General features: G+C 40.3%; 1 protein-coding gene and 1 long non-coding RNA gene across 6 annotated transcripts in view; one reads left to right on the forward strand and one right to left on the reverse strand.

Moving 5' to 3' along the window:
• SYT1 (synaptotagmin 1) overlaps positions 1-16,857 on the reverse strand; it is a 338,128-nt gene extending 321,271 nt beyond the window's left edge. For 2 of the 5 annotated variants that reach the window (XM_032105807.1, XM_032105806.1), the window contains exon 1: positions 16,622-16,852. The gene's annotated coding sequence lies outside the window, so the exon portion shown is untranslated. Of the gene's footprint in view, positions 1-16,621 lie in introns of all 5 variants that reach the window. The other 3 variants (XM_032105808.1, XM_032105809.1, XM_032105804.1) reach the window with 3 other exon arrangements.
• Positions 16,858-17,042: 185 nt separating this feature from the next.
• Positions 17,043-20,431, forward strand: LOC116442631. Its single transcript, XR_004239606.1, has 3 exons — positions 17,043-17,473; positions 19,868-19,930; positions 20,334-20,431. It is a non-coding gene; the product is annotated as an uncharacterized LOC116442631 (long non-coding RNA).
• The last annotated feature ends 517 nt before the right edge of the window (positions 20,432-20,948 follow it).

Here is a 20,948-nt window from a genome sequence, read left to right on the forward strand (position 1 = left end):
TTACATTCTTACCATATTAATTTTTTCAGTAGCTATTGTAGTGAGTTTCAAGCTGTTTGTCACAGTAGCATGTGTCTTAGCTTTCTTTTTCTGGCAAAGAAAGCTCTTCAACGATGTAGAAATGAATAATTGTGGTAGCACATTGAACACATCTTGAGTTTGGGCATATATGACCCAAGCAGATCTATTTCAAAAGCAATAACGCACAATCTAAAATTGAATAGAATAATATGTCACCATCTTCTACCATGGAAGGGAACTCCTGGGCAGCTTTTCTTCTCTTCTTGGTGCGAAAGTAACCTTTGGACTCCTTATATATCGTGTGACTATTTCTATTGTCAGCATAATTGACTTTATTCCTTACAAAAAGTACAATCTACTGAGAAGTAAAACAGTACTGAAAACTTTCCATGTAAAAATACTTTGTGTCAGGTTTCTTTATCGCTCCGAAATTCTCTTGCAGCTTGACACCTTCTCTCACCTCAACCCTAATAATTGCCCATTTCTATGAATGTTATAATGAAATAAGGTCATAAAAGTAAATTATATAAAAAAAAAGCAAAAAAAAAAAGCAAAAAACCCCTGTCTTGACATTCTTAGAATGTGAACTACTTATACTTTCAGCACACTCAGTTTTTGTTAAGATGTCAACAGAAAGCATTAAGATGTTCTGTTCCACAATAAGGATAATCTTAAGGCCCTATTACTTGCATAATTGGAATTTGGAAATTTTAATGAACTCTAGTTTGTACAATGCTGTTCATCACAAGTATGGAAAGAACAATTCACAGGGCTATATTCTTTTTTATAATATGCAGAATTAAAAACAACTATTCATTTTGACAAAGACTGATATGTCTAAAGTGTTCAGTGTCAAAAATTACTTAAGTAATGACTGGTTTTCTGCTGTTGAACAAAAACTAAAGTCACTTATAAACAGAAAATTATTTCTAAAGGCTTTATTTTATTAGCATTCAGAATCAAGGGGTCTGAAAAAAACCTACCTTCTCTGGAGTGCTTAGATCATGTGCTCATGTTTTACATGTGGGATTTATACTTCCTTTTGCAGACACTGATGTGATAGCCATCTGAACTTACACACTTAGAGCTATTTTTAAACACTGCTGTAATAAAGCAGAGGTAAGAACAACTTTGATTTCCAAGTGATAGTTTGAAAAGAAACTACAGAAAACTTAAACCACAGAAAAGTCTCAAGACAAAATCTTGCTGCAATAACAACCAGGTGACTAAGGATTCAGAAGATCTCACATTTGCTGATAAGCCATAGTAAGAAGTCCTAGGGTTCAATAGTATTGCTTTGACTAAAGCAGGGCCTGCAACTGTAATTGTTTAAATGTTCAGAAGAGTTGGCGGGAGGGCAAGGAACCAACTGAACAACCAAAAAAGTCACACACACCAAAAAAAACCAAACAATCCCCCCCCACAAACAAACAAAAAACCCAATATAAACAAACCTAACAACACAAACAAGCCTAACCAGAAAATTATGTACTTTTCATAAGCTATTTAAAATATCTCATAATATTCACCTTATCTGCCTGGTACACCTTCACAACCTTTAATGGTTGGACTCAATGATTTTAGAGGCTTTTTCCAACCTAAATTATTCTATTCCCAGACAACATAATAATTTGTTGTCTAAAGAGATTCTCAGCCTAGATATACTATGTTTCTCTTATGTAAATAACCTGGTATGGTGAAAGGTTTCTACAAAGTCTTCCAGAAAAATTAAATCTACACTTTTTCAGTGGTATCTCACGCCTCCATTTCAGAAATTTGTATTTTAGCTAGGAGTGCACTTTCACTTGTAAAGATCACTTTAATGTCAGAGGGATTTCCAGATGCTCAGCAATTCACATGCACATAGCACTGCACAGAATGAGCATCTTACCATGGGGACTTCAGGGCTTACCCAACCACCACCGTGGTTTCTGGGAAAACACAACAAAAACACTCAGAAATCCAGGCTCTAACAACTGCAGACAGTTGATTAATTCATTAAATCAGTGATAAACATAGTCTCTATAGGGTGATACCTATTCACCTTGTCTACTGCATTAATGACAGTTACTTTTTCATTATATATAGGTTGCCTCTTTAGCCTTTAACTGTAAAGGCTAAAAACATTAAATGTTATTTGCCTCCAAACCAGAGCTTATTGTAGTACCTGTTTTTAATTACATTTCCCATCCTTCTCCCCTCACAGTTTCAAAAAGTACAGAAGAGGGGCACATGTAAGGGAAGAAAAATACGTAGAAACTGTTCGGTCAATTCAAATCCTAACACAGCCATAGGTAAAGAATTGTATTTGGGTGTTCCAAAACAAAAAAAGCAAGTATTGCTTAGATCTCTGCAAGATTGACATTGTACCTGCAAACACATGGTGCTAACTTTGTATTTTCACACACCATCTCTGTTCTCTGGTGAATACTTTTGTCAAATGTGAAAAAAACCATAACTGTTTACACACCTCACCTGACATACCTGATATTACACTAAGAACTCTGCTATAGCAGAATGGATAAGAGAAATAGCTACCGAAACCAACACCTTGAATAAAAAAGTTCAAAGTGCTTTGGTACAGCAGACACATTTAGAAACACTGATAAATTCAATTTCATTAGAAAGGTGATAGGAGGCTGCAGTTTTACATGTCAGTTTCTGAACCTTGAAATCTCCCCTGCCCACAGAAGGATGCTGCTTCAAACCCTGCCTATCTGGAAATTAAAGCACCAGAGTAACTGCTACAGGAGGGGCTGCCCAACTGCTCCAAATGAGTCAGCATGCCCAGCACCTTGGGCTGTTTGATGCAAGGCCGGCAGCTGAACAGATTGGGCCGTGTGTGTGTCCCTGTCCCCGCATACACAGGAGCCATCTGGAAACAAACAGCTCAATCATGGAAGAGTAAAGCTAAGGAGGAAAATTGCAGCTTCCTCATCAAAAAAAAAAACCCAACCCCCCCAAAAACCCAAATTAAAAGAAAAAAAAAAAAGAAATACTTGATTACCTCCTTGCTACTCCTGTTTTAAGACTCACAAAAGACAAAAGATATGGGCTTTTCTGTATCTCCTTCTGTAAAGTATCCTTTAAAAAGTATCCTTATCCTGTAAAAGTATCCTTTTTAACTACATTTAAATCATCATTGTGGGAAATGAGGAGTCAGATACGAGAGCCAAGGGCTAGCACATCGTTCATCTGGTGCTGATGCCTCAGTCTGAGGCACCACAGAACCAACAGCCCCACAGCCCAGCAAGTTTGCTGAAGGCTCCTGTCAGGTCACTGACAGCTTCCAAGTGGATGCTTAAACACAACTAAATTTAAGGCCACAGCAGCCTCTATAATACTCAAGAGAAACAGCAGCTGCAGGAAGGGGACAAGAAGTTAAACCAGTTCAGTACATCATCAGGGATCACACTTTGACCACCATCCAGAAGCGCAGGCCAGTGACAAGCCACACTAACAATGTGCTATTTAGCTTGGCCAACTTCACAGCAACTCCAAGCCAGCCTGTGCCCCAGCACCTGCCCATGCTCTGGCTCTACCAGCAGAAGCTACTGAGAATCAAGCCCAGCTGCTCTGAAGTTTGTGGCTTCAGAGCCTTCATACCTTTAATGAGCCTAATTAATTTACTTTCAAGGTGGCCTGACTCCAGATTGCACTATGTTTTCCAAATGTTTTCTGCAAAGCCGGGGGAAGAGATGCCCACTCTCTATGAGCCTTGACATGGTCCTGGGTATCCCTCCAGTTCAAGTGCTGCTTAGCACCAGTCCCTGCCAAGGGGAAAGACCCATTGCCTGCTTCCAGGAGAGCCTGGGGGAAAACGCCAAAAGGGAAAACACTGCAGAGCAAAATATTCTGACTGAAAATTGAACCAGGATTTTATTATTAAAACCAGTCCTCAGATTAAGGATTGTAACTCCTAAAACTAGGGGGATGGGGGGGAGTGTTAAATACCTTTTCTAACATGAAGTAATACAGAAACAGAGATCACTACCCTCATTAGAAGGTGCTTTTATTTCCTTATCCAAACCCTCAGTCTTCTAACATAAATTTTTCTCTGCCACTGACAACTTCTGCATTATTTATACAACGGCCAATCTATAATTGGCCTCTTTCACATGGGTGAATATCAACATATGGGGGGAAATAGGGCAAGGAGAGAATGCAGATAAGTGACGATTTCCATATTTGTAGAGAAAACAGTTGTACTCTGATAGTGTGACAGGTTTCAGATGTACTGTTCCGCATTTATACATAGTTGATGTCTAGCTTATAAAGGTTCATTTAGCTATAAAATCATCATGTTTAGCTGCTGAAAGGAGGCTGGAAGAGAATGAGAAATTCTCATCATCTGTGTGAACAAGACAACCATTTTGCTGTAATACAATTTTTCAGAGTACTAGACTTTTCTTTCTAGACCATTCTGATTTAACTTTAGATCTAACAATTTCTACTGTGCACAGTACTATGAGACCAGTGGCCAATTCCCAAGTTTTAGCAGCAGAAATTACATAAGCTTAAAATATACATCCTATTTTACTCTTCACATTGCCAGCTTCTCTTTTGGCTTAATATAGCATATTTTATTTCCTTCTTTTTACCACAGCAATCAATTGAAAAAAACCCCAAACATTTACACCCTGAAGCTTTAATATCACAGTACATTCCCACGTAAAGAAATGTGATGCCACGAATTATAGAGGGTCACATATTACTAGGATGTTCTGGTTCACAGCTGGGACAGGATCATCTGAGCAGATTTCTACATATAAACTACACAAAGCTACTTAAACAGATCATGCACTACAGTTCAGAAAATATTACTTCATCGCACTCACAAGCTACACTAAAACTACAGCCTTGAATTAGGTTAAGGAGGAAGGGATGGGTTGGGTATGTGCAGGGAGGCAAGCAAGGAAGAACCAAGGTAAAGCCTAAAAGCACTGTACTCATTCAGGTGTAAAACTTACTGCACATTCAGAGAGGGAAAATACACCTAGCAACACCTGAGCTGCTGCTTTTCTTCTCTCCACCGAGAGCTTTGCTGACCAAATTACCAGAGAAGAAGTAATTCTCACACTTTGCCAAGTGTGCCACCACTTGTGCAGACCTGATTGGTTCCCTGCATGCTTCAGGCAAGATCCAAAGCCTGCTGGAGCCGGTATCACTCCCCACATCAGCTTTCATATTCAGGTTTCAGAAAACATCGAGTCTCTAACCTGATGTGATTCACAGTAATATAAGGCGCTTCCCCTCATGGAAGCCCACTTTCATCAGCACAGACTGGACAAGTCTGACTTCAAACTGCCCATAACTACAAGTAAAACATTGTCACTCCCAATACAAAGGACCTTTATTTACAATTTTACTGACAAGATATCCATCCTTCTGTGGAGCTGACAGTAAACTTTTCATTACTATTAAGATCTCTAAGATATAAAGGTTATTCTTAGTGCTTCTTTTGCACTGTAAGATTCTGCAGAAAGACACACTCTGATTAGCATTAACTTGGAACCACAAAACCTGTGTTCAATTCTCAGCATTGCCATGGGTTCCCCATAAGGCCTTAGACACATCACTTGGGATTCAAGTGTCCCGTGTCAGGTGTCTAGAAATTGTCTGGTTAAATCTCATCTAGTAATCCCAGACTTCTTACAGTCACTGGAAAGGAACAGACAGCTCCAGAGAGCAGTCCATCTCACCTCCAGACAGCAGTCCATCTCACACCAAGACAGACGCCTCAGGTAGGTCAAATGAATCACCTTCTGAAGGTATTTAAACATAAATGAGATGAATCCTATCCTTAATCTCCCTCTGCCATTGATTCCCATCTGTCACACGGGATTTATATTTCATCACATCAATATGACACTACTTTGATTGGCGCCTACGTAATATAAATGACTGACTGATGTGTACAGACTTGCACACTTCACAAAAAGCTATCCCTAAGATCTTTACCTGAAATCTTCATGTCTACCTTCAAGACAGGCTATCTGGGCAGCTATGGTTTTGGCTTTGTATTTGTTTTGTCCATTTATGCTATCACATATCAGAGTAGTATTAGGTGTTCTCCTGTATCACCCTCTCATCGAGAGGGGGAGCAGAAATCTCCAATAATTACATCAACCTCTGGAGAGATAAACTGGCTCCTGTACTGGGGAAGCTGCTGTAGCAGAATTTTGCTGATTCCTTTATCATAGAAGCTACTTTTTGGTATGAAGTAGCTAGTCTTTTAAGTATTACTGGAGCTGAAACTAGTTTATCTCCTTTATGTCAGGTAAATTCCCTCCTGGCCGCAGAAGGCTAAAATCCAGATCGTTTGTACCATCCCACCTGTAAATAATTCAAATCCCAGTTGTGAGCATGGCATTATACATAAAATAGCCTTCTTCAGTAGCAAGTCAAACAGCTTATCCAGTTTTCAACTGGAAGATGGCAAATCAAGATTACTGGGAAACATGAATTTTTTTCTATTTAAAACTGAAAACTTTATAATTTATGCCAGGGTGAAGGTAAAGAGGTTTTAAAGAGTAACTCAGCATAGTTTCTAAACAGAGCTCCAAACTGGATGTCCAGTATTGTGTATGTGCCCTAGTATTAACAGTACTTAACGACCAGCAAAATATATTTTTATCTGGCAGAATGCCAAACAGGCAACTGCTCACATTTGCAAGTATGAAGTTTCCATGATACAATTAAAATCCCTTTGAAGGATAGGGTTGATATGGTTACAGCAACGAGTCATTTATTGATCTCTGGGGGCCTTAAATGATGGCACTTTTTCCAACACTTGGACTAATTTTTTTTTTTTTTTTTTTGCACAACAGTCCATGTCCCCAGTCAAAGATCTGGATCCTATTATCCAGTATAAACACATTACAAGATATGTCAGGCCCTGTTCTAAAGAGACTGCAGAGCAAACACTGTTCCTCGCAAACATGAAGCAGCTCTTGATGAAACAACTGTCGCCAGTTACAACCCACACCTGGAATTCGCTGTGTTAACAGAGCACCCATACATAAAAAGAAAACAGGGGGAAAAAAAAAAAAAGAAGAAAAAAAAAAAGAAGCATGGCCCCCACACATTATGATGTTTACTTTTGATTTTTCCCATGTGTCCAGGCAAGCAAGCAGCCTACAAAAACAAAACAGGTAAACAGGTTTAAAAGCCTAACTTGCTATTTGAAGTGATGGCGACAATAAACGATTTTTTAATGCAGTCTTCCAACTCAACTATAAAAGTGCTTTGAAGGGAAAAAATTAGAACTGTATATCTGAGACATAATTCAGCTCATCTAAAAAAAAAATGATTCACTAGAAACACATTAACAAGAATTCTGGTCTAAGTGAGCCAGAACTGGAAGAACAGTATTAGACCAAATGCAACGGAAAAAGCAACATGGCCTGAAGCAGTTATTTTGTAACAGGGAAGATTTTAGCACATGTTCATTTAAGGCTCCCTTTCTGTGCCTTATTTAGGGAAAAACCCGCATATATTTACTAGTGTTAAAACTTGCAGCATTTGTACATGCTGTAACTGTATCCACATCTACAAGGGTGCTGTCCCATATGGTGACTATGTGGATTACATGTTGTCTCAAGACTCTAACTTGCTGAAACCAGCCAGCTAAGATTTAGTTCTACCTCTGCTAGGCAGAGTTTGTGTAGGTCACCATCTTTAACTCTGCACCAATAGGTACAGAATGTTTGACTGTCACAGAACAACATGGAGCCCCTCCACTTGCACACCTCACTGCTAAGCCTGTCACCTTTAGTTCCTCCAGAAAACTCATACAGCCAATAATAATGAGACAACAGCTTCAAACTAGAACTTGACTAACCACAATCAATAAACTTGCTAATGCTCTTTAGGAGTGGAAAAGTTTCAGTACATCCCCCTACTCTTTTTTGCAAGTACGACAGCTTTAGATAAACACTAAGCACAGTTCTACACTGTTTACTATACGCCACCTAAAATTTGTACCTAGTATTTATTCAACACAATTATCCCTAAGTTTGATCGAAGCAACTACCTGTAAGTATCTTAACAGCACTATAGCTGCAAGCAGGACAAGCTGAGCTAATATTTTTCACAGTTTGAGGATAACTTCTTGTATTACCTCATCAGCATAACCCCTAAGGTATTCAGAATGATCAATACACTTGTCCTAAAAGGACCCAGGAAAAAGCCAACATTTGGCCTCTGGAAGACAAAACCTTTAACAATTTGTTAACTATAACAATCTGAACAGGTCTTCAACTAGTCTCAGTATTAACTGCATCCACCTATGACCTTTGGACCACCCTTGAGTTCATCCTTTCAGACTTAAACATTCTCCTACTTTAAACATCTAAAGCCAACACTGCAAACTATGCCAAGAGGTTGGATTTTTACCTCCCCAGTAAAGATTACTTTTCTTCATGACAGAAAGAATCATAGAACTGAGTGGAAGAAGGCACAGTGAGACCACAGACTAGGGAATGCCAGGTCTTGATCCCTTCCAGCAATTAATTTAGCTTTATTCTGTGAAATCAGTAAACACCACTGAATTCCTACGTTGTTTTAAAAGTAGCTGAAGTGCACAGACATTTTAAGAGCCAAATTTCAATACAAAGCAAATAAAATGTTTCAAGTTTAATTTTACTACTGAAAGGAAATTCAAAAAAGCTGTAACTAGAGTAATATTGACATGTTCCATTAAAATTATGGCAATTGTTGTTCCTTTCAACTACATGTAATACATACATTTTGGAATTCCATTGATGGGTACAGATATCTGGAAAGGCAGAAAAAAGTTTGGGCTTTTGGGATTCATTTGAATCCTTAAGTAACAATGTAGACAGTCCCTACTGTAGACAATGTAGACAGTCCCTACTGTAGACAATGTAGACAGTCCCTGCAAAAGACTGGTTCATCACCTTTAATGGACATTTAGCTGGTTTTTGCTTTAGAATCTAATTGACACTACATGAATAAGCAGTGCTCAGTTCAAAAACCTGAGCTCTAGCTGCTTGATATAGAGATAAAATATTCATTACTATTATTCTTCCTCTAAAATGCTAATTTCCATGGTTTCATGCCTTGCTCACCTGTAACAAAACTTTCATCAATATTTACAAAGAATAATTGATTCTGAGTAAACAGTTCACAATTATTAACCAGTGTACGATCTATAAAGCCAGTATTTTCATATCAAATATTAAAGTAAGCCCAAGTCATTATAAAAAACGGACATATATTTTGAAATTGATAAACACAAGAAAAAACTATAGCATGTGACTTCGGGTGGTTTTGTCCCAGATGATTTTACTTCAATTTTTCACTATCAGCATTTTCTCAGTAAGCTAAAAAAAAAAAAAACGGGCAGTAAATACGTATTAACAAAAAACCCCAAAAATATAAATCCTATTATGCAAGATTTACAAAAATAAAGCAAACATACAAGATAAGAGCAGCAAAGGCCTTACACAGCTCTAGCACACCATGAAGAAGCAAGTGACCTCTGTCAAGGTCGCACAGATACTGCCTGGTGTTTCTCTGCTCCAACTAGCAGCTGAGTAAGCTAACAAAGCATGAAGTAAGAAAGTCGAAGATGATGAGCAAGTGCAAGGTAACTGCTTGTTATTAGCATATGAAAAACAACTATGAAGAAATTAAAACTGTTGAAAAGAAAGGCATCCACTGTCAGGCATTTCATAAGGAAATATTAGTATGTCCCAGATACAGTTATCAAATGCAACAGTGTAACAGACACATCTTTAATTAAATATTTGGGCTGTTAGAAAATACATAAACTTTAATTTCAGGATCTAGAAATCCTGCAATTCAACCAATATTCAACTTGCAGCCAAAAATGTGCTTGCCTTCTGCCCTCAGCTGGACTACTAAAGGACGTCTTTGGGAATTCAGTGGGAAGACACTCTCAAAGGTAGCCCTCTCATCAGAGATACCTGTTTTCTTACCAATGCCACCAATTAACTACCCATAGCCTGACACATGGAAAGAGGACATGGAAGATGCTAACCAAGACAAGCTTACCCTGGTGCAAAGCAGAATGGTGACGGGATTCCCTGCCTCAGATGCCAGCCACAAACTTTGCCACCTGCACAGCCAGTTCCAGAATGAGTTTGACAGAAGACTGTCCTTCTGATATCATCTCACTGATGGGCATCTGGAAACTAAGGCCTATTTACACAAATCCAGGTCATAACAATGAGACACAGGGTATTGGAACTCCCACATCTTGAACAATAACAGGCATTCTCTTTTTAAGTAAAGTACCTACTAATAACCACAATTTATGGTTTTAAGACACATCAGAGGAACAAAATAAATGGAAAGCAGAGTCATTGACTTCAAGGGGCTTTAAATCAGGTCTCAAAGATGAACACTAGTTAGATAAATAAACAAAAATTTCTTGTCAGTAACAATAGACAAAATAGGATTATAACATACAAGGGCAGCTTAAAGGAAGTTTGGACAGAACCTCTTCACACTATGCAACATGTCACATCTTTTACAACAAAAGCTGTTTAATGCAAGAGACACAATAGGAGTTAATAGCAGCAAGTTCAACAGGTTAGTGATTTTCAGGCCAAAAGGACAGGCGATTACCTCCTCCATTCCCAAGGATTAACACAAATCACAAATCCAGCAATTTCAACATCAAATCTAGAACTTGTACCTGGGCGAAATAAAAGGAAAGAAAATACTATCTACAGACTTCAAGTATAAAGGCGTCATCTGCTCAGTAAGGTGGTTCATACACCTGCTAATCTGATGGACAAAACACTGATACCTCATTTCTAGTCTGGGCTCCTGTAGATTGTGTGCCCAGCCAGGTTGCTGTATGAGCTTCTACGTATCAGGGCACAATTTAATATTATTAAGTAATATTATTAGTATTTTCACTGTGTGGGCATCAAGGAGCCTTTCAGCACATCCAGCTTTGCAAAGAGAATGGTAAGCTTTTAGGAGTCCCATTAAGAAACAGATTGGACACATCTCAAATGAGACAACTCAAGTCCCTCCTCTAAACTAATTCTAGTCATCCAGCATCCTTTTTGAGATCGGCACCTTTCCTACTCTCAACACTCCAGTGTTTACACCTGCATTCAGCTTTTTTCTCTTTAAAGCAAGAGCAGATCATGTTCCCTGGATGGAATTCCCAATTATTCCCAGAATTAGTATTTAGGGGGGACTCACTTTTTTTTTTTTTAAACTGGAAGCAGGCAAAAGTATTACAGTGCACTTTGTTAAAAAACATATTCAGATGTTGTAGAATAAGAAGCCAAATTAAATCAGTATATAATAGCACTTTTTCCAACTTTATTTAAACTGGCACAAAAAACCCAGAAGTATTCTCATGAATATGGATTTTGTATTTTACTTCAGATCATTGTCAAAGGTAATGAAAAGAGTTGGAATAATGGAGATGGCAATTCCCCATACGCTATCTGTTCTGCAATTTATTACATGGAAAAAAAACCAAAACTGTTCACATGGACAATAGTGCTGTTCTACAGTATTATTTTTACAATTAGAACATGACCCTGAACTAAATAAAATGACTTACTGAATTCAAAACACAAAGCTTACAATTTCAACAAGAAACACAGAGTCCTTTTTTAATTTAAAAAATGTTTCAAAACTGTTTTGACTGGGATGTATTACACTACCTTTCTTTAAACGTCAACTGCTCGCCAATATATTGTGTCTTCTATCAACACATCATACCACTAAGTTCTCCTTACTACTTTATTCTTTAAAAAAATTAAAAAATATAACCCACCCCCCACTCTATCTGTATCGTCACACATTTTAAGAATTCGTGCCACCTGTAATACTTTATTTACAGAAATAAATGTTTATAAAGAAATACTGTCCATAGCTTTGGAAAGAAGTAGAAACAAAACCAACCACAAAAAACCCAAACCAAACAACCAAACAAAAAAACCAACACCAAAGCAAACAAAAAAAACCCCAAAACCACTCTACAAGCTTTTAGTGGTCATTAAGCTTTCCAAATAAGAGATCTAGTGGTCATCTGTACACAGACATATTTTCTGTACACAACAGAATATTTTCGTATTTCAGATTGTTACCCCGAACCAGATAAACCATTTGTCAAGGAATCTTTATTTCCACAGTGCTTTGCACAAAAGCACTCCAATTTTTTTTAACTGCACTATCTAGGTAGTTATTCAAACACATGGACAGTACATGGGTAAACTCATGTCTCTGAACCAAGCTGGGGAATGGTTACCAGCTTTCCCATTTTGCAACTGCTACACTGATTTTTCAACCACAGGATTATAGAAAAACAATACCCTTAAGATAAAGGTACAAAACGGAACTTGTAAGTGGGTTTTTAATCAATTCATTAACAATCACTGAGCAGCTTTGAGGTACTGTACTACCTACAGCCATGGCTACACAATTAAAGCTGCTACAATATATTTGGCCATTAATCCTGAATAGTGTCCAGGAAACTTACAGACAGCATCATTAAAAGATCCAAATTGGTTTTAGTCGCTCCTAAATAAAATTTTATTTTCCTGAAATTTTATATAACTGTAATAATTCAGAGTTGATTAATTATTTGGATAATTTCTCATGACTTTTTTAAAATCTGTAAAATCTTCTCAATTTAAAAAATCTTATAAATATTAGAAGCTTATCAGATAACTACACTGCACAGGAGACAGTCCAGATTTATTTCATGTTCTGATAGATTTCTCTAAGCCTATTTAGGGATGGCTAGAAAAGAAGTGGCATCCTGAGTTTGCAATTCTCTGAGAATTTAAAAGACGGCAACACCACTCCCTCTAGTATGGAGAGGGAGAAGTGTTCAGTGCCTGCTGTTTCAGGGAAATACCTCCAGACAGGCAGTGATAAGGAAACAGGTTAAGAAATATGGTCAGCTCTCTCATAACCCATTCGTGTGCTCCTCCTTTAGCCACTTGGGGAAAACAACAGAAGAGAAAAGCCGGCCTCTAAAACATACTGGTAAGACATTTGTCAAAAGTAGTACATAAGGAGATGTTCTTATTACAGTTCCTATCCAGCTTTCAGTTGTTACAGGACTCAGGGAAAAAATTAGTATCAGTAAATATTTTTACTTTTTTTTTATTTAAACAAGAAAAATTTTTCCACGCTGCTTGTACAAATCGCTCAGCTAGTCCACATAGTCCCTGAAAGAGATTGCCTGTAGCCTGCTCTTAGCCTCTCACCAAAAGAAATCATGAAAAGCCCTTGTCAGTTGTCCTCCTTCTAATGCATTCTGCTTTGGTGTCCGGTATTTTTCTATAAAAGATGTAACAGTATAACCACCATTTCCTAATTCCCTCTTTTAATGGGGTGTATGAGGGAGGAGTAAAGCCTACTCTAGCAAAGATGACATTTGTACATAACGATCCTGAAAATATTTGTTAACCTAATGCTTTGTTTATTTAGTCTGGCAAATGCTTTTATTTTAACCTCTAGTATCTTTAGTAAATGTCAGCTGTAAACACAAACTGATAGTTTACTCCCTTATCTGTATTTCTAATTAAGTTTTTTCCTAGATACAGAGTTATGTTTAAAACAAATATTCCATAGAGAATCCAAGTAAAATCAAAGTATTTCTCTTCGTGAAACTGCGTATTTATATGGGCATCACCAGCAGAGGGAAGGAGATCATGGTAACCATGCACAATAATTCCTCCATGCTTTTCTTCCAGATATGCAAAAATATTTTCTTGTCCTTTTCATTTGTATCACAAACTTTAATGTCTCTTCCACAACATGCAATACAAGGTTGCGCACACACTTTATTCAGAAAGCAGTTCCCAGTAAAGAGTTTATCTGTGTTTAAACATGCATACAAATATAAAACTACATACAAGTATTTTTAAAATTGTAATCCGACTGCTGAATGCACAAGAAAAAACAACGATATGCTAAATAAGAGCTTCATTTTCATGTGAGGAAACATCAATTAAATGAGTTGTGTACAGCTGAGTGGCTTAAAAACTTCTGCCAAGACACTAAGCTGCTCCTTCTTTTTACTTATTACAGCCAACCCTGCCAAAAGACCATAAAAATTGATTTTATGTTTCTGGTGTCTCTATGCTAGCTGGAAAAATATAGATTTTTTTTTTATTCCTAGGTTTCTGACAAACAGAACCTTCTCTTATCTCACGCCTTCACTACGCTAACCAACACTGAGCATCTCCTCGGTCGTCTCATATCTGATTTAAGTTATCATTAAGGTAGGAGAACATTTTAGATTGTTAAATCAAACACTATTCTATAGCTATGGTTTTAAAGGGTTTCTTGCCCATCAGTGTTACACAAGAGGCTATATCCCACTTGTACTGCTATGGCATACATGGCAACTGATTTTTTTCCACATTTGTTTTAAGGAAGTATTAGAACTGCTCTGTTAGTCTGTGAGCTACCTCTTTAAATTCCAGTATCAACCCTTAAAATGGATTTAGCATCTTTTGCATCAAACATTAATAAGGCTCACTTAGGCGCTCTTAATGTGAAGGAAAATTTGGCTTGTATGAAATGGCTACACTGGAACATTTCATGCTTTTGCAAGTGCAGGAGTATGATTATTTCCTACAGTATGTCATTATCTTTTGCCCTGTGGTTCTTCTTGAAATTATCTCTTCTCACTCAAGCTGCCTACACTATGTTTTTAAGCTATATAGTTTCAATTTATGAATTGTATGAATGCAAATTTTGAGCAACTATACCACAAGCCAAGTAATAGACCACATTAAAGTATATTTCCCTCAGACATTACTAATAGAACTAAAAACTCAAAAAGCTTGGAAGAAAAAAAAGATATATATTTGACTCAAGACATAAAATCAGGTCATTTGTTTCCAAGACAGACAAGAAAATACTATCCTAGACACATGTGCAATCCCCTTACACTTTTCCTGAGCAGGTTTACTTAAGCATGGCAGGAGATGTCATTTCATATCCTCACCAAGCAAATTAGTTCACTGCCTACTTGTCCTTGTACCCAAAAGCTCCCCCCTCCCTTTCTCAGGGACACTCCTAAAACAACTGCCCATCTGTAACTCTAGATGTCAACTCACCAGGGAAAGGAAACTCCTCTTGGGTCGACAAGTACCATCTCCCCTTTCTTAGGGTGAGGTAACTCTCTTGGATAATAAAGCAATTAAACAGCGCATAACAGATTAACATGCAACATGGATGGCACACTGCACAGCAGCTCTGAGGATCAATATCACCACTGCAGATTAGTAGTCTAGTTGTCGTCCGCAACATGCATGCGTATCTAAAATTATTCTACTGACCTTTGTACAGAAAATATTATTTCAGAGACAGTGAAGTATTATTGCACTACAACATTCTGCATTGAGTTTACAAGGTAATAAAGACAGAGCTACTTCTTCACATGCAAATAGCTATTAAACAAGGAAAATAAAACTTGACATCCCCCAGACAATCAAAAGAAATGATTTATTTGGATGCCAACATCTGTCTTGAGATTGTGGCCAAGTGCTTTTCTGTGCTCATTTAGGACTCTACTTGGAAAGCTCTTCAGCTACATCTACCCAGAGATTTCTCTCTACCGCTTCCCATCTGACAGAAATCACTCAGCTGGGTCTGATGAATAATAGCAAAAGGCAGCTTGTATCAGAGATGATTGAATTACAGATTGTTGAAAGTGCCATAAAGGCTCATTCCAATAACTACATTTATTTACTATACTGACTACCAGAAGCTAGTAGTCGTTTGATATCTTTATTTCAGAAGACGGGAAACAAAAGAAATATTAACATTCTTTGCCACTTTCTTACTACTCTACCTAGTAGAGTTTGATAGGCAAAATTAACTTTTAAACAGAGCGCTGAACCCCTACCCATACCGTGTGCGCCTAGGAACCAGAACAGAACGCACCCCAAACCAAAGCAGGGCAAGTGGTATTCCGTATGAAGGAAACAGTGTCAGAGAAGATGAAATTGCACGGAAAGAAAAAGCATTAGCCTGACAGCCCAAGTAATGGGCGAAAGGCTTTCGTGAATTGATACATAAATGATTAGCTGTTGTCCTGCGGTCCGGAGGGGAGAGCAGCGCCGGGGCGGGGCACACCGCCGCGCCCCACCACCCTCCGCCGGGGCGACCGTCGGGACCGACCACCCTGCCGAGGGCGGGGGCACAGCGGCGGCAGCCAGGTGACACCCGGAGAAACAAGTTGGCCCGGTGGCCGCCTCGGTGCCGGCTCCGGGCAGCGGCGGGGAGGGACGGAGGGATGCAGAGCGGACGTCTTCCCTCTCCTGCAGCCGGGGCGGGGGGCGACGGCGGAGCTCCGCGGGGGCGGGGAGCAAGGAGGGGAGACGCGGGCGTCCCCTTTGTCTGAGTCGCCCCTCCCGTAAACGCCCCCACCCCCGCCGGGAGCGCCCCGGGGGCGGGCCCCCGCCCCCCGGCAGTGCGGGCAGAGCCGGCGGGCAGGCGGCGTTACAGCCGCCCCCGGAGCATGTGCTCTCCCCCCGCCCGCGCAGCGGGCAGCCCCCCCCGTCCGAGGCGACACCGCCCGGGCGCGGCTGCGGGCGGCCCCGGAGCGCTGCCTTACCTGGCAACCGGGGCGGGCGCAGCCGGCTCCGTCCTTCAGCCTCTCCCCACGGCGGCAGCTCCCGGGGCGAGGCTGCGGTGCGCGGCGGGGCGCGGGAAGACTGCCCCCGGCACGGCAGGCAGGCTGCCCCAGCCCCCTGCGCTCGGCGGGCTGGCGGCGCGCCGGGCGTTAAGTTTCAGTGGCGGTGGCGGCCGCCGGCGGGCAGGGCAAGGCGAGGCAGGCGGGGCAGCGGAGGCGGCACGGGGGCTGCGCGGCGCCGGGAGCGCCGCCACACTGCAGCGTCTCCAGGAATCCCTCCCGCGAGAGGCAGCCCATCACCCCCGGCCCGCCGCCCTCATTGGCTGCGGGGCGGGGAGAAGCGCTCCCGCGGCCAATCGCCCGGCGCCCACCATGGGTGGAGCCGCCGCGCCGGCCTCGCCCATCCCGCGGCCGCGGGTCCCTGTCCGCCCCGTCGGGCGGGGCCGGGTGGAGGCGGGCGGGGGAGAAGGATCAGGATGGGGAGGATGAGGAGGGTATCCCCGCGCGCGGCGGGCAAGGCTGGCATCCCCGGGCCGCCGCGGGGCTGTCGCTGGGCGACACGAGGTGCTGTGCCACACGAGGTGCTGTGCCACAAGCCCAGCGGCCGTCGGGCGAGCCGGGTGCCCCGGGCGAGGCGCGGCGGTGGCCCTCGCCCGTAGGTCGCGGGGCGGCGGCCACCCTCGCCAGGCGTAGTTGGTAGTGTTAGCGAGCCTGCGGGGCGCAGCGCTCCCGCTGCCGCCGCCCCCGGGCAGCCCGCGCCGGGCACTCGCGGCCGAGCGGTGAGCTGTAATTGGCGTCTGTGGCTTAGGCGAGAGCAGACTATCCCGTGTTCAGGTAAGGACGTGCAAGGGTTAACTTAATTCCCTTGATCCAGCCACTCTGAACTGGAGCTTTGATTAACATTGGTCTGCAAAATGTAACTGTAACAAATTCAATTAAGGGAAGCACATTTCTTCAACTTTTAATTAGATATACCCTATTTGTCTAATGTTTAATATAACATAAAAAGTTGCTCAGGTTCCAGAGGGAAATGGAAATAGATTTAGATGTAAGCTTAGCTTTTAAAAACACAACAGACTAAAGTTCTTTGTTCCTCAGCATGTATTATTGCTGCGTTTATACCCTCAAAGAGGATAACAAGCAATATTCCTCAAAGAGGAGAAAAACAATTTTACCTGCAAAATTGTAAACATAACAGGGTGGTATTTATGTAAGAGTTTCCCATAACCTTTAATTGGTCACAAGGTTCTGAGCATACAGATTGTAGCCCAGGTTTGATGCACGATTGTACATGATCCTGCTGGATTATGGTTGTTCCGAAAAAGCTTAAGAAAGTAGTAATATATTTCACAACCATTTAGTTGGTTTCCGTTAGTACACGACAGTGAAAGTTACCTAGAGTACATCTTAATATGGTAAATAGCAGATGTTGGCAAAGAGACGAGCCGTATACCATCGTCAGCAGGTAACTGAGAGAGTCACGCAGCCCCCAGGCACATCTCGTAGGTGACTTACTGTGCCTTCAACAGAACTGTATCCTGCCATTCCCCGTCCATACTTTCATGCTGGGATTTGACTCTAAAATTCACAGTCCTTTTCCAGTTCAGTTTTTCTGATCACATCCGTGCTGGACATTTGTTCTTAGGTCTGTTAGTCAGAATATCAGTTTTCCTTGTTTGGGCACATTAAATCATGAGAGGAGAGAAGGAAAGCAAATGCAAAAGAAATTACGTTGTCAAGCTTTTAGTGAGCTACAGAAAGGTGGAACAACCATAATTTAAACTGCATATGCAGAAGTGGTCACCACAGATTACCCTGTATGATTTAAAAGTGTTACTGTTTTCTCTGTCCCAATACAATAGATACCGAGAATTATTTTCTCTAGGATCATTTATCTGGTCAGTTAAAAAAACCCACATGTTTCAGTGCTAGTAATTATGAGGACTTGATGCTGAGTTCCTAACAGCCACACAGCCAGAAGTCTGTGGGAGTCTGACATTCACAAGGCATGACACATCATATGCTGTCTTAGTGTTTGAGCAAAAACAAGAAACATCACTGAAGCCCAATGGCCCTTCCTTAGTGTATAGACAGTAAGGAGCAGAAATGCTACCTAGTAGTAGCCCTGAAGAGTATACCATCACTTTTGCACTTTCTGGCTATGTTAGTCCATACATAATTGTTCTGCTATGTTTAAAAACAAACAAATAAACAAACAAAACCCCCAAACCAGCTGTCCTAGGGGCTGGGAGAGTTTTTACCTGTTATTTTCTGAGCTTGGTTGTTTGCAATGAAAGAATTGCTGCAAAAGTAGCTTCTTTGAGTTCCTTTCAGGTTCAAAGGTTTATTCATACAAAAAGAGGTTTTCAGTCTTGCAAGTTTTATTTCACTACTGCATTTTCAAGGAAATGGGTAGTTACTATCCAGTCATTATGTTAATTATACCAAAGGAAGCTGTGAGGCTTGAGGAGTGACATATCCTGAATGGACAAGAATGCTCTAGAAGAACTCAGGAGCCATTTGATGAATTCTTGGAGTGCTAGCCAAATGCTAGCCACTAAAGTAATGAAACATAGATCATATTATTGTTAACTCTTCCACAGCTATGTTTAGGGAAGAAAAAGGTATCCTATTATGAGAAAAAATAAGAAACATGCAAGTCCAGAAGAAATTATAATCTGAACCCTATTTTGTTGTTTTATTTGGCATTTTTAAATTTTTTAAATGTGTTTTAGTGCATCAGAAGAGAATTTTTAATAGAGTCAGCCATTCAGAAGTTTCATGAGGAATCCTGCTACATACAAATGAAGAACTAGACTCCATCATATTCTTCATATGCCTTGTTTTTGTTTTAGACTTTGACTGAGCCAGAGATACAGGAGCAAAATAATTTGAATAAAAAGCAAGACCAGAATGCAGTGTCTGTCATTTTTATTTTGTACTTTCTATATACTGTGACTTCAAGATAAAACCTCAAGATTAGAAAGCGATATGAGCCACAAAAACTAGATTTTGAAAATGAAAGACTTCTGCTTGATCCATAAAGAAGGAGGAAGCCTGGGCCAAAGCCAGTGAAACCAATATTCTCGGGCCTGTCCAGGCAAGTTTTATGGCATATAAAGAGCAGATACTAGAATGGCAGTCACTGAACTGAGGCTAATTCAGGAGCAACAGCAGTTGTTACACATAAAAAAAGCAATCAAGGCTCTGACTTTTTTCCTTTTGTAGGTCAGCCTTTGTGTGACCAAGTATCATGACTGCCACAAATAGATGTACAAGATGGGAAGTCAGGTAAATAATGAGAGCAAATCGCTGGCAGGTAAATAAGTAAATAAAACTGGTGGCATGTTAATTTACTTAACAGGTAGAGTCTAGATCTGTAAACTAACTGAACTGTGGCTGTTGTGATTCACTGGCTTTGTGTTGCACGAGATTACAGATGCCTGTCTTCAACAGAAAAATGCTTTTATTTTGTTCTTTGTTACCATGTAATTTACTCCTATTTGTGCTTTGATTTGGTCTTTTCCATCCTCAAGTTTTTTCCTTTTGAGAGATGTTCCTTTGTGGAAGATAAAGAAGTTTGGTTTTGCTTAGGGAAATGGAACAGCTTTTCAAATTTCTGATTGCAGGAGTTTAAGAATGTGTTTCTGAAACTTCTTTTAGCATATTAAATGTCTGCTCTTGATTGTTTTAGGTTTTTTTCCAGTTGACTGACAATCCAAGGGCTGGTATGTATGGCTGAAAATTAAGCATTTGGAATTCCATTTTGGTGTTCTGTTGTCACACTCTTGGTTTCAGTAAAGTTTGCATAATACCTACTAGGTGGTGATGATGCACTTAGAATGAAAGATGTGAAAGCAGAGAGAGAAAGCTATGTCCCCAAAGTGAGAATTAACCTTCAGTAAAATTGGTAAATACTGGAGTAACAATTCAGCTGTACACAACTAATGGAAGTGTTATATGAAGTAAATCATCTTTGAAGATGATTTTTCTAACAATGTATGTGATTACCATTGGGGCAGAGAGAGTGGAGAACAAATGTTGGGGTTTTGTGGTTTTAATTAAAGTTAAAAATCAAAGGGTAAAATCAAAGAACTTGTTATTCCACTCACTGATGTTTGTCTCAGTTTGTCATCTGATTTCATTGTTTTCTTCTGTTTGATATGTACACATCTGCTGCTGCTTCTAAGTTGTTTAGGCAGATATGGCCTCTTTTAATCTGCATTTGTATAGCAGCTGACACTGAGAGCTCCTGCTTTGTGCCCTGGGCTCCTGGACACTGTGGCAGCAGAAATGAAAATGAAAACGA

The sequence above is a fragment of the Corvus moneduloides genome, chromosome 4 (assembly GCF_009650955.1).
Source record: "Corvus moneduloides isolate bCorMon1 chromosome 4, bCorMon1.pri, whole genome shotgun sequence".
NCBI classification, from domain to species: domain Eukaryota; kingdom Metazoa; phylum Chordata; class Aves; order Passeriformes; family Corvidae; genus Corvus; species Corvus moneduloides.